This window comes from Bos taurus, chromosome 11 (genome assembly GCF_002263795.3).
Source record: "Bos taurus isolate L1 Dominette 01449 registration number 42190680 breed Hereford chromosome 11, ARS-UCD2.0, whole genome shotgun sequence".
NCBI lineage: Eukaryota > Metazoa > Chordata > Mammalia > Artiodactyla > Bovidae > Bos > Bos taurus.
This window is the reverse complement of record NC_037338.1, coordinates 5,600,666-5,608,144: the sequence shown is the minus strand read 5'-3', so window position 1 is coordinate 5,608,144 and position 7,479 is coordinate 5,600,666.

Here is a 7,479-nt window from a genome sequence, read left to right as displayed (position 1 = left end):
CTACAAAGATTCAAAATGTAAAAGCAGCACTCAGCTGAGGCTTTGGGTTTTCCATGTCACAGGCTCTGGCAGAGCGTCTCTGCCTAGAATACTCTTCCCGAGGCTCACATTTACAGTAAATGTAATTACACTTTAATGGCATTCATCTCATTCTGTCACTTTTTCCATAGCTCCTATTTTTAACCAGTACAATGGGAACATTTGTCCTCTGATTCACGGATGAGTTTTCAGGCCAGGAGTCTGGCTTTTAAAATGACAGTCCCTTTCATCATAGTGCTGATTTTTTAAATGAAGTAACAGCCTGTAATTAAAACAATGGAGTACAGCAACCTCATAAGATGAGAAGAGACATTCGGGACTGACTTCAGGCAATGGGGTCCATCAGCTGCTGTGCTGGAAGGAGTAAGTGAGAACAAGGGTCTGACCTGGCATTGAGCTTCAGGAGCTACTCCAAGGTCCTGCACTCAGTCCCTTGGGAAAGAGACACTGATTCTGAGGTCCCTCTTGGTCAGGCCCGCCCAGCTGGGTGGACCAACGTCAACCAGGGGCTTTGTTCATCTGGAAGAAGCTAGGGCACCAGTCTTGGCTGCTAGAGCAATGCACACGGGGCTTCCCCAGAAGCCGGGTCTGGTGAGGCTCTCCCGTCAGATTAAATTCCATGGGCACTTGGAGTGCACGTCACTTGAACTTGGCCTGCTGGGTATAGCTTCATCTTGTAGAACATGGTGGGAGTGACTCTTGTGATGTCTGGGGCTTCCTTCTGGCTCTCTTCACATGCCCTGGGGACACCCCTCTTGGAATACAGCTTCCAGGCAAGGCCAGGGCGTGACTCAGGCACAGCTGACGGCACCAGCTGACGGGCCCAGAGGGCCCAGCCTCCAAACCAGCCCAACCAGACCCCACACAGGGGAGTGAAGGAGCCTTGAGGTGATGATCTGGGCCGACTGAGTTACTCCCAGCACAAATCTGCATCTCTGAGGGGCCCGATATGGTGGGGCAAAAGAAGGCCATGCCCACTGGGTCTTGATTCACAGAACTCATGAGCATTAACACAAAGATAGCTGTTTATATGCTAGGTCTGTGATGGGTTGTAGGGCAGTAATAGCAGCTAGAACTCCAGGTCTAATAAATGAATTCACATAATAAACACAGTACTTATCAGAGCAAAGCATTCTTCTAAGCAAGATCCAGGCATTAATTTGTATCATACTTATACTGAAAGTGGCCTCCATTGAGAGCTCACTGGTCTTTTTCTTTTAATTCATTATTTCCCTATTTTTGGCTGTGCTGGATCTTCGTTGCTGCGTGGGCTTTCCTGTAGTTGCACTGTGTGGGGTTCTCACTGCGGGGTCTTCTCTTGTTGCTGAGCACAGGCTCTAGGACTTCAGAAGTTGTGGCTTGTGGACTCAACAGTTGCAGCACCCAGGCTCTAGGGCACAGACTCAGTAGTTGTGGCACAAGGACTTAGTTGGTCTGCAGCATGTGGGATCTTCCCAGACCACGGATGGAGCCTGTGTCTCCTGCATTGGCGGGCGGATTCTTTACCACTGAGTCACCGTGGAAGCCTTATAATATTGATCTTCATAACACCCCTGAGGTCCATATCGTTAGCATCTACATTTTACAGTTGAGGAAACTGAAGTTCAGAAAAATTAAGTAACTTACCCAAAGTTACAAAGAACCAAGCAGGAAAGGTAGCTTCCAGACTGCGGTGATCTAACTCTGGAACACTCTCCTCAACCACTTGGTAGGTCCTCTGGTTTTGCCCAAATCCCAGTAGCTTAAGCTTTATGCATCAGCTCCACTGACTGGCCCCAGGATCCACTCAGCATCCTCTGTTCCTTTCTGCCTGGCCTCACTAAGTTGAGATCAGATACTCCAGGGAAACCCACCTATTTTGCACACCTCGAGAAAAATCTAATAGAAAGAGATATGCTATGCTATGCTAAGTCACTCAGTCGTATCCGACTCTGTGCGACCCCATAGACGGCAGCCTACCAGACTCCCCCATCCCTGGGATTCTCCAGGCAAGAGCACTGGAGTGGGCTGCCATTTCCTTCTCCCTAGGAAAGGCCAACTTCATTATGCACAGTTCAGCCCAGCCTCACAGTGTCCCCTGGCCCTGACCTGATTCTGCAGGCCCCAGGCAGGGGCTAATTGACTTTGCTGCAGCCACACATGCAACTAGTGATTGCTTCTTGAGCTGAAAGCCCCTGCTTCGCAGTCGTTTTACCTGGGAACATGCAGAGTTCCCTGGGTTCCAGGGTGCTAACTCAGTGGGCCTGCCATCTTCAAAAGTGGACACTGCGTGGTAGTGGCCTTGGAAGGTCTTCAGGAACTCTCAGGTGTTGAATTTCTTTGCTTTTGCAAACATTTATAATAACTGCGAGCAAATCCTGGTCAATAAAGTATAATGATTTGTGGACTTTTAGTGAAAACTTTCTTTCTTAAACTACTTCTGCTATTTAAGACTTTCTCCTAGAACCATGGAATCAAACTCTGATAGTGGTGTCATTGCTGTTGTTGGTCAGTCACTAAGTCGTGTCCAACTCTTTCTGACCCCACGGACTGCCAGGCTTCCCTTCCTTTACTATCTCCTGGAGTTTGCTCAAATTCATGTCCATTTGAGTACGTGATGCCATCCAACCATCTCATTCTCTATCGCCCTCTTCTCCTCCTGCCTTCAGTCTTTCCCAGAATGAAGGTCTTTTCCAATGAGTCAGCTCTTTGCATTAGGTGGCCAAAGTATTAGAGCGTCAGCTTCAGCATCAGTCTTTTCAATGAATATTCAGGGTTGATTTCCTTTAGGATTGACTGGTTTAGTCTCCTTGCTGTCCAAGGAACTCTCAGACCTTCTCCAGCACCACAGTTCAAAAGCATCAATTCATTAAATCATGCAGAAATCCTGTACAGAGGTCTCCTTGACTCTAGGTACCAAAAGAAAATTAACAAAACCCTCCCTATGGTCCTTTCCAAGCAAATAAAAGCCCAGAACAAAAATGGCAAAGCTTCTGACCCACATACTGTTCAATTTACAAAGGAGAAGGGAAACTTATTAACTTACATATAGTTGCCAACACAGGGCCTCCAAACAGCATGAATTCTTCCCTCCCTCCCCTTTCCTGGGCTTCCCTGGCAACTCAGTCAGTAAAGAATCTGCCTACAGTGCAGGAGACCTGGGTTCAATCCTTATGTTGGGAAGATCCCCTAGAGAAGAACACTCCAGTATCCTTGCCTGGAAAATCCCATGGACAGAGAAGCTTGGCAGGCTGCAGTCCAAGGGGCTGCAAAGAGTCAGGCATGACTGAGTGACTAACACAATCCCCCCTCCATCTTTCTTTCCCTCCCTCCTTCCTTTATTCTTTCTCTAAAAGATGCACTTATTGGGCTTAGAGTAAGAACTATGGGAGGTCACAAACACAGGTGTACGCTAGGAGAGTGTCGAAAGAATTCTATCTATTGGATATGTCATAACATGTTCCAAAGTCACTAGAAGAGCAGATCCAATATGACTCAGAATGCATTTTGAAGAGATGCGCCACACTCCCTCAACCGCTGTTTACTGCCTGAAATATAAAGATGTACCCAGTAACTGAAAGCTCATACTTCCGAGACCTCTCATTGCCAAGGACATGTCTGGCTGAGCATCAGTGGTAGGATCTGCCAAGAAAAGTTACAGGAGATTAAACAAGAAGCCTCCGGGGAAGTTCTCAAGTTCAGGGGCCTTCTTTCTGCTTCATGACCAGCTGGCTGATGCCATTTCTCTCTGACTCATTCTAACCCAATGGAAAATGGAAAATGTGCCTTGGAGCCCAGCGATCTTCATCCTACTCTCTGTGAATGTGGTCACAGGCCTCAGTGAGCTGTACGTTATTCTGAAAGAATTCACAAGAACAATCCCGGAGGAGGACAGGAACAGACTGGATGCTGCACCGCCCAGCACAGGGCCTTCTTCCCATGACGATGCCGTGCCTGTAATTGAGAGGGTGCACCCATTAGGAGGGCTGATGAATAAGCTGATATCATATAATTGACTGTTACACAGTAGAGACTCTAAAAAGAGAAAAATCAAGGCAAAGAGCCTCCCAGCATTTAATCCATATGGAGAAGAGTTGTCCTGGAAAGTGATAAATGAAACAGTGTGAGAACATAAAAGTCTCATATGCTTTGGATTAAGACTTGTACTCACTAGGACAACAAGAAAGTACAGGACAGTCTAGACAGAGATGGGTATTTTCCTAACAGCCTAAGCAGAATGTGAAAGGGCAGAGGAGAAAACACATTATACAGAAGGATTATGTAATGGTGGAAATAAAAAAGGGAAGAAAACTACATGAAGTTCCCCAAATAAGAATGTAAGAGATGTGATGTAAGATTCTTCCCAAACTGTCCTGCCAAGCTTACGGTAAGAATTTCTGGGTCATATGAGGTCCCGTTTATAATCACAAGCACTAGGACTAAGCAATTAATCCCAAATGAGCAAACCTACCCTCATGCGAAAGGCTTTGTGCTTTCAAAAATTAGGGTGCTGCTGCTGCCAGCGCTGGCAACTACTGTTGTTGCAACATCAACACCAGTAAAACATCAGCAAACTCTTCTAAATGGTTTACAAATCTTAGCTCGTTTAATCCTCATAATAACTGCCTGGGCTGGATCCCTTTTACAGATGAGAAAACTGAGGCCAGGGAGGTTAAACAAGCTTTAATGGCACCATGAGAAGCCACTAGCTCTGCTGCAGGTGGTGAAAACGATGAAGCTGTGTGCTCCAGGGAGGTGGGTAATCTGGAGTCACACACACCAGCCTTCAGCTTGTGGTCCTCAGCCTGACATAGTCAAGATTATCCCTTAACTCAAAGTCTCAGGGATGGGTTTGTTCCGACCACTATAATCCAGACTTCATTATAAACCAGAACACCCATTTACTAGAGGTTCCCAACCTTGCATAGGCTCACAGCTCAGCAAATTTTTCACTGTGCCCCTAAACCGAAAGAAATAGGTACCGCTTTCTTTGATTAAGTAGTTAAGGCCAAACAACCTAACAAGCACTTATGTCCTAAAATCTTCTAGCTGTTTACACACACACACACACACACAGATGCATATACACATATGCATGCATGCACAGTCGTGTCTGACTTTTTGTGACCCCAGGGACTGTAGCTCACCAGGTTCCTCTGTCCATGGGATTTCCCAGGCAATACTGGAGTGGGTTACCATTTCCTCCTCCAGGGGATTTCCTGACCAGGGACTGAACCTGCGTCTCCTGCACTGGCAGGTGGATTCTTCACTGCTGAGCTACCAGGAAAGCTCATACACACACACACACACACACACGAAAATTGAAAGAAAAATAAGTTTACTTTTTCACTTATGAATGGAATACAAGTTCCTGTTGGGCACAGCACACTTTCCCCACCTTGGAATTTGACACTGACACCCTCATGCCCTGTTTCAGGCTGATTTCTGAGCTGTAGGTGCTTTTAACACAGCAACTGCCCAAAACCCAGCTTTGAAAAGGTACTACATCATCACAAGAGGGGCAGTGCAAGCTAATGTCGAGGCTGTGATCTCCTTGGAGGTGGCAGCTGCTGTAGTGTTTGATAAATGTGCAGTGTTGCTGTGTTTCCCCTGACTTCTTAGGATATTTGCCCTCCCATTAACTTGCTGCAGGAATCTGGGATACCTTGGCACAGTTTGGAAACTGCATTGATTCCTAGTAAGAAATACGACTGCCAAATGTTCTGGGCTTCTCCCATTTTCTTTCCAGTTGCATTGGAAAACCAAAATGGAACCAGAAACTCTTTGGGGCTCAAAGTCAGTAAGTGGGATACCAGGAGGTTGCAGATTTATCCTCACTTTTATTTAGTTACTGCAGTTACAATATAGACCAGTCCAGCACAGTGTGTGTGTGTGTGTGTGTGTGTGTGTGTGTGTGTGTGTGTGTATGTTTATTATACTATTTTATTTGGGGATCTCAGATCCAAGGGATAGAACAAACAGTTGGAAGCCTTTTTGGTTGTTTTCTGTAATATTTGTAAAAGGCAAAGGATTGATTTGTTAATTACCCAATTCTTTACTAACTACAACTTTTTATGATCTGTTTTGAAATGATTAAATTTTTAAAAAATTATCAGAGAAAGTTACCTACTAAAAGCAAATATTTGTCTTTAATTTTTAAACAATATTGTACTTGCTTTAATAGATATACTAGCTGCATCTTTCCTATTAGGAAGCTGGTTAATTTCAACATTTTAAAATGTAAATGAACAGGTTTGGAGTTTATGATCTGCTTTCAAAATTAAATGCTAAAATGATTAAGTTAAAATAGCTTTCTTCATCCACTAGGCACTAGAACTAACTCATTTCATCAATTCTAAGCACGTTTCCCATTCACTATTAACATTTTTGAGGTCAGGATGCGTCCTGAAGTGACTGCTAGCCAGGAAGCTGCCAGGATCAAGTTGGTTTAGCTCGCCACCTACTGATAGGATCAGAGAAGTCTCAGCATTAAGTTCAATAGCAAAGGGCATTAGAGCTGGACTCTGAACAGGACACTTCAGGATTATGTCAACCGATTTATTTTGCTTTCATTTTTACATATGCACAAGAGTGGTAAGTGACAAAAATCTATGTCTTGAATATGTCTAAGCAGACTCTTTAAATGTATACTAGAACGAACTTTCAGGTAAGCTCAGACTGGCTGTGCACCATCAGCTTCCCACCTAAAAGTCTGTTCAGGTCCTCCTCCCAGGTAGAGGAGGCTTGGCCCTGGTGCAGGAGCAGCCCAGAAGTGCACAGGGTTTCACTCCCCTGGGAGCAGCCTTCAAGCAGTGGGGGCCAGGGATGGGGGATAAGTGGCTTAGCCCCCACTCTGTGAGTGGAAGACACTGTAGGTTTTTCTGAAGATCCTAAGGGATTGACTTCCCACTTCCCACAGCACTGACCACAGACTCTCACCCTCATGCTGGCCTCTCCCCATCCTGCCTCCCAGATCTCCCTCTCACTTGGCACCCAAGCCCTCAACTTGCTCTGCACTTGGGTAGATTCCAACTAAGACATTTGCCGTTTAATCCTGGCAGTTTATTACATACAGATGGCAATCAAGAGCTGAGCACCACCTTGCTCACACCAGTGACAATTTCCAGTCTGATGTGATTCGTGAACCACCAGACTTCTAAAAAAATCAACCTTTATTTTCTTAACATGGTGTTTGATGCACAGAAAAATCTACAAGATAGCAGAATACGCATACATGCTGCACCTAATTCCTCTATTCTTACATCTTATATTAATACAGGACATTTGTTAATTAATACAATATTGATACATGATTATTAACTGAAATCCACACTTTATTGAGAATTCTTTCATTTTGTTTTAGAATCCCAGGAAGGACACTGTCTTACATTACGTCGTCACATCTCCTTGGGGATCCCTTTGCAGGACTGGGTCAGTTTCTCAAATTTCCTTTGTTTTTGG